The following is an 11,523-nucleotide window of genomic DNA, read 5'->3' as shown; positions in this document are numbered from 1 at the left end:
TTTTGAAACTAAAACTCAATATACGTAAGATTAGTACTCAAACTACTTTCTATATGGAGCAAGTGTTTGATCAGTACAGTTATGATAGTCAACTTTTGAAAATAAAACTCAATATACGTAAGATTAGTCTCAAACTATATGGAGCAAGTGTTTGATCAGTCAGTTATGATAGCACTTTTGAAAACTAAAACTCAATATACGTAAGATTAGTCTCAAACTATATGGAGCAAGTGTTTGATCAGTCAGTTGTGGCAGTACTTTTGAAAACTAAAACTCAGTGTATGGAAACATTTTGTTCATTCATTTTTTAAAACTATCTGTTGAAGAAAACAGTTTCTTCAAAATTACTGATGATCCAGAATATGTCAATTTGTTTGTTTTAGAGTAAATCCACATTGGGGTATTTACCATGTCCACTGCGGGGAATCTAACATTCCGTATTTTAGCGTTGTAAACTTACCATTGTCCCACTGGGGGACAATTATGTCAATTACGGAAACTCTAATAATATAGAGACGATTCTTGAGTAACATAGAAACGACAATGATTATTGAGCTTGTATTTTCTAACCACTCGACACTAAACACTGACACTCATGGATCCAATTAGTGTTTATTAACAACACATCAGGTCTCTGATTTAGCGAACTTCTGTATAAAGCATGACTACCATCTTGAATATTATTTTTCCGTTCTTGTTTTTCAGAATAAAACCAAATTTTTCATCTTATTTTTGTAGTGAAATCAACGTTAAGACTAGGCTGGAGCTCAGCGGTGTGTCTACCTTTTGATAAAGTCGTAAGGTGAAACATTGAGAACATAAAGAATTTTCACCGGATACTGGTTGTTCTCTTTATTAAATAAGGTAGTATCTTGGTAAAGTTAAATAAACTAAGCATTCAACCATTAAAATATTTGTTGTTATAAGTTCAAACCTTCTTTTATACCCTTCAACCATTAAAATATTTGTTGTTATAAGTTCAAACCTTCTTTTATACCCTTCAACCATTAAAATATTTGTTGTTATAAGTTCAAACCTTCTTTTATACCCTTCAACCACTAAAGTATTTGTTGTTATAAGTTCAAACCTTCTTTTAAAATGACAAAGAGTCTTGCAAAATCTTGATGAAACATCGTTTATTTTAATTCCGTCATTTATTCTTTTATACTGATAAAATTATAATCGGAGTCTCATTTAAGATACTGATTAAATTAATATCTATATTCTAGTCTGAAGATGGTGGTAAGAGTATTGATAATATTCTTGCTCAAACCATACTCTAGATGTTGGGCAGATCTGTGGTAAGATTGTAATCTGAGTCTAACTCGAGACACTGACAAGTGTGTGAGAAGATTCTAACGTGAACGAAACTCAAAATATTCTTCAGATGCAGGACAACAGTAAACAACGCGTTTTGCTATTTATTTAAATATATATATATATATGTACATATTTTTCTATTGAAATCACACTTATGTTTTTTTTTCATTATAACAGTATTATTTTGTTCTTTTTAAATCTATGTTTGAATTTCTGGTAATGGAAAAAAAATTAAAAAATTGAATGAGAGAGATTTTGCACGAAAAGTGTTTGTAGTAAAGCACAAAGCTACACAATATACCATCTGTGTATCGAAACCGAGTTTTCAGCTTTACAAGTCCGCAGAAATACCGCTGAGCAGCTTGGAACGAATTTTACACGACTAGTTAACTAACTTCTATGAAATCTCGGATAAAAAGGTATTTCTAATAATACGTTTGTTTGTTCAATTGAGCAATAATTTATTTATGCAATGGGTTTGTTTGTGTGTTTTGAATCTCGCGCAAAGCTACACTAGGGCTATCTGCGCTAGCTGTCCCTAATTTAGCAGTGTAAGACTAGAGGGAAGGCGGCTAGTCATCACCACCCACCGCCAACTCTTGGGCTACTCTTTTACCAACGAATAGTGGGATTGACCGCCACATTATAATGAACCCACGGCTGAAAGGGCGAGCATGTATGCTGGGACGGGGATTCGAACCCGCGACCCTCAGATTAAGAGTCGAGCGCCCTAACCACCTGGCCATGCCGGACCTTATGCAATGGGATAGAGGGAATTTTGAAGTGCGTGCCAGAAGGAGAGGAACCAGTCAAAAGCACTCGCAACTGAAACAGCTATTTTTTATTAAACAGCGGGATTGACCGTCATTTTTTCATGCATACACAGCTGAAAGTGCGAAAGATGGATGGTAGAGCCAGGTCTCTAACCCTGGGCCCTCGAATTCACTAATCATTGAGTTACGCTAAGACCATTTTATAAGATAGAGAAACATAAAACGAAAGTATACATACATTAGGAACATAACCTTTATGTAATCTTTCTCTTCATATCTATATCTGCCTTACAAAAAAAAATCAAATATTTAAATGGGTTTGAACTAAATGAGAACGTAATGGCCTCTAAGAGAATCGATATGTGTTTTTGAACTTTTTAGAAGGAAATCTGAAAGAGAAGAAGAAGAGGATATCTTCAACAACTACTGCGTCGATGAATTTAATTTCATCATAAGTTATAAAGCGCCATCATTCTCCGCACCTAAGACGGAAACTAAAAAAATAAAATGAACATCTCACTTCAATAACTCCGAATTCTTTGCACGTACTTTTAGATTAGTGATGCCAATCTCCAATTCATGTCAGGCAGGAAATTGTCAACTTTCTATCATTTTCTCTCTTTATCTGTCTTTATTTCCTTCACCCATAAATTTCCTCGTCTCTCATTTCTAGCGCTCTCTAATTTACCCTTTAATTAGGTTGGACTGTGCTGATAGAAACTTTTAAAAGCATGAGTTGTAACTGCATACAAAATTTCCAATTTTGGTTGAAAACTATTTGAAAGTTTTAACGGTTACATAAAAATACAAAGTTTGAGAGATGTATATACATAATATACTGTCCATACGATATTTTGAGTATTGGCTGGGTATGTTACAAATCACAAAATATTTAAGAATTTTTAATGAAACTGTTAAGACCAAGTCCATTATTCTTTACTCTCGAACACATTTTCTGATGTAAGCGCCTCTGATGGTGAAATAATGAACTATTTTCCCATTATTAACGTAGCACTGGTTTAAAAGGATTTAAATAGGTGAACTAAGATTTAACAGATGCTTTTTTATGAGAACTTCTACAAGCACGTTATAAGAGTCTTCATTAAGTTGAGTTATTCGGCCGTATTATAATGACGGTTAGTTTGTTTTTAAGCACTTAGTAGAAAACTGTGCAATGGACTATCTGTGCGTGCCAACTACGGGTATCGAAACTCGATTTTAAGAGTTATAAGCAGTCAGACTTATCGGTGAACCACCGGGAGGTTTGGAGGCTGAAAATCAAACTCAAGCAACTTTTATAGTGTTATAACAGTACACTTACTCTTTAATTCTTGCTTTTCCTAATAATTTTGTTTTCGATTACTTGTGGCAGTTTAGTTAATTAAATAGTATTGTGAATGGGTTGTGTGTTTTTCAATCTTACGCCATGTTATGAAGAACACGTATCTCTTTCGTTAGATGGCTTATTGTAATGTAATCTAAATTTCCTAGGGATATACAAGCTTTCTGTCTGTTTGTCGTTAAGCACAAATCTACACAATAAGCTATCTGTGCTGTGCCCACCACGGGTATAAAAAACCGGTTTCAGCGTTATAAGCCCACATACTTTACGCTGAGCCTCTGGGTGGGGGGGGGGGCAATATAGAAGCTACTGGTTCAAGTTGGTTTAGTTTAGCTCAAAAAGCATATAAATATACGAGTTATTCTCAAACAATAAATATTTATTTACTGACTTAAGATACATTTATAATAGAATCTTTGTAAAATTAGGGAATTTTTGTAACTTTTGAAATATCAAAAGTATGAATAATGTGTTCAATATAACGAGATGTATTGAGGCAGTCAGGGATTTTATAGCATATTCCCTGTCGGCACAGTTACGTACCACATACACTAGCGACATCAAATGCGTTAAATGCGTGATATCTGCAAGCAGTAAACCCTAATTCACGCTTGACATATAAAGGTAATCCAGGAAACAAGTCTTTCTATATTGGCGGCACAAGAAAAAACAGCATCAGTTACAGTTTGACATTTTGGTGCAGATCAATATCTGTTTCCATAAACGTAAGGGAAAAATAAAAGGGTATACATTGGAAACATACATGAATTATCTATGAAGAAAATAAAATACGTACACTAGTGGAATATCAAAGAATATTAAAATATTTTCAGCCATTACATCTCTAATGGGGATCTTTTTAAACTGACTTTTTCAAAAACATAGAACTGACTGATTTATAATCCACACAAATTCCTATTAAAGTTAATCTGATTAAGGGTCTTGTGTCACCCTTTCATATTAGACTATCGAGGTTATTTAAATGTCACACACTTTGACGCTTTTTTAATTTTGGCTATCAAAGTTAACAACACTTTATGAACTTTAGTTTCTACTTCTTGCTTCTCACTGTCAAAGTTAATTACATTTTTAGACTTATTTTTTTCTATTGTTTAATCATTGTAGCTTAAATTAAGCGGTATAATTTTGTTTTCTTACACTTGATTCAAATTGTCAAAGTAACTCTGAAAATGTTGTTTTTCTTTTAAAACTTAAAATATATTACAAGTTCTTCTTTCTTCCTATTTTGACTCAACATTCAAATTTATTTAAACTTTAATTACCGTAACCTCCATTCAAACTTAAAAAAACAACAAACTTTTACTTTTTTCATTACCAAAATGTCTTAAACTTACGGTCCTTGAGTGTTTCAGCGGTTAGTTTAGTGACTTACAACGTAAAAAATATGGGTTGGATTCTCGTGTTGGACAGAGCGCAAATAGCCTATTGTGTAACCTTGTGTTAATACAAATAAATAAATTTAAGTTTATGGACTCATTGTCAGGGCTTCTTTCATTCAAAGGCAATCAAACTTTATTATCTCTTGTTTTGTTTTTCTTTAGTCACTTACATTCAAAAGATTATTGGTTTTTTTATTTTTGTCGCTTAGAACCAAATGCAATTAAACTTTATAGCCATTTGTTTTTTCTTTTGTCTCTTATAAACGCAAAAACAATTAAATTTAAGAAATACTAGTCTCTTAAATTGAAAGGTAATTAATTTGATAGTTTTTGCGTTTTCCAATGCCTATCGCTGTTTTAAATTAATCAAATTTTATAGTTTTAACTATGGTGTAAAAATTATAAACGAGAAAGATCTTTAGGGCTGAGAAAATTGATGAGAAATTTCTACTTATTGTAGATGATTTTATTAGTTACTCTTTTACGGATATAAAAAAGAGACCACATTCCAGATCCATCGTTCTGATCATACAAGTCTCTAGTTTCAAGTTGTTTAGATGAAAAACATTCTGGTTCTGAATGAGACCTAATTATGAAGCTTGTTAAAACGTGTTTAAAGTTTCAGGCAGAATATACGCTAACGGTAAATGACATTTTATACTTCAAGAGAGATTTGAGCGTCAATAGAAGAAATAACACTTAATCAAGCAAAGTTCCAAACCTCTGTCTATTATCCTTTTGTGTGCTTGTTTCTTTATTTTTACCGAACCGTTTAATTGAATATGATCCATGTAGGAAACTCACCTGTTTAAAAATGTGTCCGAAATACTCATAACAGGTAACCTTGTTATCTTTCGTATAAAAATATATTAAGAACAGATACTTCAGATATGTTTAAAAAAAGATTAAGGAAAACGAGGAATAATATAATGTAGTCTTTAGGGAACAGAAACAAGAAGTAAAGAGTAAGCTAAAATAATGAGAGGCTTTGGAACACAAATGTACTGTGTAGCTTTTCTCTCCATTATGGACAAAGATAGTCACAGAGTACGTAAACATTGAGCGCTTTAGATAGATAAGCGTGGGAAAATAAACAAGATTTGATATTTGCTGTATAAATTCCAAAAACTGCCGAGGCATTACGCACCAGTAGGCCTAAAATTAAAAATTAAAAATGGACGAACATGAAACATAAGAGAAACATGAAAAAAAAAACAATAACAAAATCTGCAGTTAACGTGATAATTATAACACGTCTTAAAATAATCAGTTGGAATTTTCCACTAAGATTTTTTTTCGTGTTTAGTTTGTTTTGAATTTCGTGCAAAGCTACAAGAGGGCTATCTGCGCTAGCCGTCCATAATTTTGAAGTGATAGACTAGAAGGAAGGCAGCTAGTAAGCAGCACCCACCGCCAACTCTTGGGCTACTCTTTTTACCAACGAATAGCGGTATTGACCATCACATTATAACGCTCTCACGGCCGAAAGGGCGAACATGTTTGGTGTGACGGGGATTCGGACCCGTGACCCGCAGATTGCGAGTCGAACGTCCTAACCACCTGGTCATAACTTTTGTAAATTAATATTCTCATTAGTTTACTCATTAACGTCCTAGCCACCTGGTCAAGCCAGATCCTTTGTTCGTTTGTTTACTTGTTTTGTAAATTTGTGCTTGTTTGTTGAATATCGTGTAAAGCTAACCGAGTGCTATCTGCTCTACCGTTCATAGTTTTGAAGTGATAGACTAGAGGGAAGGCAGCTAGTCAGTAGCACCCACCGTTAACTCTTGGGCTACTCTTTTATCGTCACTAATTTTACTACTCACTAACTGTATCGAAACCAGGTTTTTAGCTTTATAAGGCTTCAGAGTTATCGCTGTGCCACTAGGGGGCTAAGATTATAAATGTAAGTTAATTATACGTATTAACCAAAAGGAAAAACTATCGGCTGTGTGTTCAGGATCAACGTATCCAGTCAGTTTAAAAAACTATGGTTTATTATACTAAAATTTAACGTTCTGCAGAAGAGGTCTAGATACAAAGAAGTTTAATATTCTCATTAATATTTAATGCATTTCTTACAAATATTCCATACAGAGCTGCCAGTGAAATCCGATATGTAGGGGAGGAACGAGATAATTTTAAATACTTTAAAATCAGGTCAGTGAGTAGAAATGGATAAAAAAAACCCGAGCTCTTTAGAAAGGTGGACCTTTCGTCTTGAGGGGCCCCTGAGCCAACGTGTTTTTCTAAGATCATGAAGGCCAGTGAGTAGATGGAGTAACTGGAAACTGTAGCAGTTATACTCTTTCAACTCGAAATGTAACATCATCTTTCACCCAGATATTTCAAAGAAATATTTCTAGTCACTTATCAGTCGTCACGAGGTGTGAAGAACCGGAAATTAAGAGAAAATATTTACGTATCTCTTTTGAAGTCTCGCCTAAAGCTACCTCAAAAAGATATGTGAAACATAAAAAGAACATTATATAATATACGTTTAAAGTTTCTCTTATACATGGTGGCTTTAATGACGATTTGTTTGTTTGTTTTGAATTTCGCACAAAGCTACACGAGGGTTATCTGCGCTAGCCGTCCATAATTTAGCAGTGTAAGACTAGAGGGAAGGCAGCTAGTCATCACCACCAACCGCCAACTCTTGGGCTACCCAATTACCAACGAATAGTGGGATTGACCGTAACATTATAATGCACCCACGGCTGAAAGGGCGAGCATGTTCGGTGGATTACGAGTCAAGCGCCCTAACCACCTGGTCTTGCCGGACCTTTTAATGACGAAGACGATAGAAACATACGACGAAAGTAAAGGTGAGTGCTGTACAGACTGTATTTAGACATAAGCAGAAAGACGAAAAGCACCAGAAATGGGTTAGACATATATGTCTTACCTTAATCGAACAGAAGGAAGAAGTAGAAACACTTACATCAAAAATTTGTAGAAAAAAAAATGGATGTCGGATATCGAAATAGCTATCAGGGAGGAAAATGATGGAAAATAACGGAGCAAAACAGAGAAGACAAGAAGAAGAGCAAAAGGATTGTTGGAAGGTAAGCTAAGTTTAAAATTACAGAGAATAAACATTACAAATGAATAAATAATGCGACGAGGCATACGTAATTTCTTTGATGAAATACACAAATTACAAGGATTAATTGCCACTGTGTTTTATTCTATCGTAACGAAAATATGTTTTATATTACTAGGGTGGAGTTTCTTAAATAAATCCAAAAACATCCATATCATAGTACTTAACTTAGTGTTTCTAGAAAAATAAAAAGAAGAAAGATGCAAAAGTTGTTGTATCTCTTTATTTCTATTATTTACAGTAGAGAAATAGAAAAGGAATGGAAAACTGAAACGTTCTCTTAATGTTTTGGAGTTCAACTTTCATCTTTGAATGTAAACTCAAAAACAAAACATTGGAAGTTGGGTCTAGTGACGGTTCCCACTCCTCCTGAGACTCAACAGTGTCAGAAGGATCGTTACTTTAACAGATGAGATGTCGTTAGTTTTTGACGGTTCCAGCTCAACAGTAATCATTTTGACTGCTCGTTGACTTGCACGGAAGACGGGAGCTAATGGCTCTACAGAGGTTGGAGGCCCGTGACAGTTATTTCGAATCACGAACAGCCTGCGCTGGATACTTTTTCAGCGTTTTCTCTCCACACGCTTTCTTATCAACAACACCACCAGGTATTCTTCGCCATTTATTTTTTCTTTTACTCAGCTATTGATCTTTGGGACATTTTTGTTACAAGATACATAAGGGCTATGGATGAACTAGTGATTTTCTGTTATTTACTATTTCTAAGTAATTTATAGAATGTATTACAAACGTCAGTTGTTTTTCTAATCTCTTCGCCACACCAACATTAGTTTTGGGGTTGGATGTATTTTTTGTGGGCATTAATACCTAAAGAATCCTCAATTAGGATTCACTTAGAGAATGTCTAATAATGATTAAAGATTTTTATCAAGATTTTTTTTTCAAAAATTAATGAGAATATTCAGAGAAAATGATTTACCAATCTCGGCCAAAATTGACAACTGATTTGGTTGAGAGCTTCGTTTATGAAACGTTTATTCGGAAATAACATAACTTCTCTTTGGAAGGTTTTAAATCATTTCGCAATTCTTTATGAAAAACATAATTTTTAAAAATTTAGATAAAACCACTCCAATCAGGAATCGGAGTGAGAATTTGTTGAATAAATTAAACGCCTATTCTTTATTTTGTTTGTTATAAATCGCAAAGCTACACAATAGGCTGTCTATGCTGTGCCCACCACGAGTATCGAAACCTGGTTTTTAGTGGTGAGAGCCCACAGACTTGCCACTGGAGGGAGGGGGCAGTTTTACGACTGAAATAATTTTGAAAATTATGTTTGAGTCGAGTGTGACTCAATGGTTAGTATATCGGCCCATGGATCTGGAGGCCCAGCGTTTGTGTCCCGTTACCCCCCCCCCCCCAAAAAAAAGAAAACAACAACAAGAAACAAATCGTCTTCCATAATTTGAGACTCGTGGACGCGTAAAATGGTGACTCTCAAATCCCAATATTTGGTCAGACAAGAACAGCCCAAGAGTTTACGGTGGGTGCTGTTGCCTAAGTGCTTTTCCTTTAATGGAAATTCACCACACACAAAAAAAAATGTTTGGTTGTATAGTTTAAATAATAAAGCCCCCCCAGTGGCACAGCGGTATGTCTGCGGAGTTGCAACGCTAGAAGCCGGGTTTCGATACCCATGGTGGGCAGAGCACAGATAGCTCATTGTGTAGCTTTGTGCTTAATTACAAACAAACAATAAATAATAAAATATTTATTGCCAATGTTGTCAAGATAACTTAAAGTAAACGTTCTTTGTTGTTGTTTTAAATGGTAATGTTGTTTTTAGTTTCCAAGTATAATTCTGGTGGTGTTTGGTACATTAATTCTCTGCAGACATTTTGACCAAAGTAAACAATAAATTGGCTATAGCAAATATGAATGGAGCAAAAATGTGTAATTATGTTGTTTGTGTTTCTTTCAGCATAAATCAAATAATAATAAACTACAATAGTTTTTAGACTAGTAAGAAACTGAATTGGGACAACTTTTTACTCTAATAATACTGACTTGAACTTTAAACCACGTTTCTTAAATCCCACTATTTTAAGTATAGTAAGACTGACCCGTTTCTTAAATCCCACCATTTTAAGTCTAGTAATACTGACCCTTTTCTTAAATCCCACCAATTTAAGTCTAGTAGCATTGTCCGATATTTTAAGTTTAGAGACAGCAAATTATTTTTTTTTTTATGATTATGGTTGTGTTTATCGTTCATTTATTATTTCCTTCTATCGTTTAGTTTATCTATGAACTTTTGTTGCATTAAAATTCTAACTAACCTTCTACGTAATAATTTGTATTTTGAGTAAATATATATTTGTGTGTGATAAAACTGACACCAGCTTTCTTAGCGGTGACGTATAGATACTATTAATGTAGCAGAAGAGTATGTAAATTTATGATCACATGAGGTTGTACTCTCGTGACCTACTCTGTGAATAAATACCCTGCCAGAAGCTTTACTAAAAGAGACAGAGAGAGTCATGAGATAGTTATTGAAGAGTATAGTTATTGTTGTTTATCACTCGATATTATTATTGACATTGAAAGGCATTGTTGTTTGAATATTGTATTTGCTGCATTTGTTTATGAATTCGATTTTTCTTTCTGGTTTTATTATTACTGATTTATTAATATTTATGATAAATTGTTTATTAATACTGGTGTGAAGTTCTGGCCAAGCACTTGTTTATTAACTGTATTTTGCTAAGTGTTGAATTTATTTCTAAATGTTGTTATTGTGAATAAATTGTGTTTTTGTTGTTGAACCCTGACTGTAGCGGCGTGTTCATTTTAGACCGTTACAGAGTTATATCACTTTTAGCATTGTGTCTTAAATTTTATCACGATGGTTTACTAATTTAGAGAATGAATAGCTGAATTGAAAAAGAAAGAAAAACATAAACAGAACAAATGAAATTTAACATTGTCATACAACTATTAACGATCGTAAAAATTACTGCATTATAGAGATATAATAAACATATTAGCATGTGAAATGACATTAATCAAGAAAGGTTACAAAATTACCTAAGGTTAAATTAATTTTGGTTCTTGAGTTATGATACGGTGAAAAAACCAAATTCAGGCAATTTACTCATACGACATGCTCCCTCTTTGACCGTCATTGTAAAGGACCATGTATCAATATGTACCTAATCTAGGAAATATATATATATATATGAGATTTGTGTGTTCGATGAACAATGTACTCAAATAGCCCAAACCCATTTTTACTGACATTATGTAATGACAATATCTGCTTTTCTGGCAAATACTGATTCGATTTCTATAAGTCGAAACTAATGAACTACCATAAGTATCCTTCAGACTACTAATATACACCTGGAAAAAAGTTAAGCACCCCCAAATATTTTTCAGGATTGCTTATTGAAAATAAGATTTAATTTTCATGATGTTGAGCATTGTTCATAATTTCAAACATAATTAAAAGGATGTGAGCGTTCAGGTGTGACATTTAAATCAGGCGCGTTTTTTTCCCCACGTGCAACTTGCTCCCTTCTTCACGTCCAATATGCACTATTTTCTCGTGCATCA

At 33.9% G+C, this 11,523-nt stretch overlaps 1 long non-coding RNA gene across 1 annotated transcript in view; it reads left to right on the top strand.

Moving 5' to 3' along the window:
• LOC111085240 overlaps positions 1–7,491 on the top strand; it is a 12,816-nt gene extending 5,325 nt beyond the window's left edge. The window contains exons 2-3 of the long non-coding RNA XR_002610069.1: positions 739–864; positions 6,933–7,491. This is a non-coding gene — a long non-coding RNA (uncharacterized LOC111085240). The remainder of the gene's footprint in view (positions 1–738; positions 865–6,932) is intronic.
• Positions 7,492–11,523: the final 4,032 nt, after the last annotated feature.

Source organism: Limulus polyphemus, unplaced genomic scaffold, assembly GCF_000517525.1.
Source record: "Limulus polyphemus unplaced genomic scaffold, Limulus_polyphemus-2.1.2 Scaffold292, whole genome shotgun sequence".
Lineage (NCBI taxonomy): Eukaryota > Metazoa > Arthropoda > Merostomata > Xiphosura > Limulidae > Limulus > Limulus polyphemus.
Note: the sequence above shows the minus strand (reverse complement) of the source record. Positions and strands in the feature narration are given on the sequence as shown.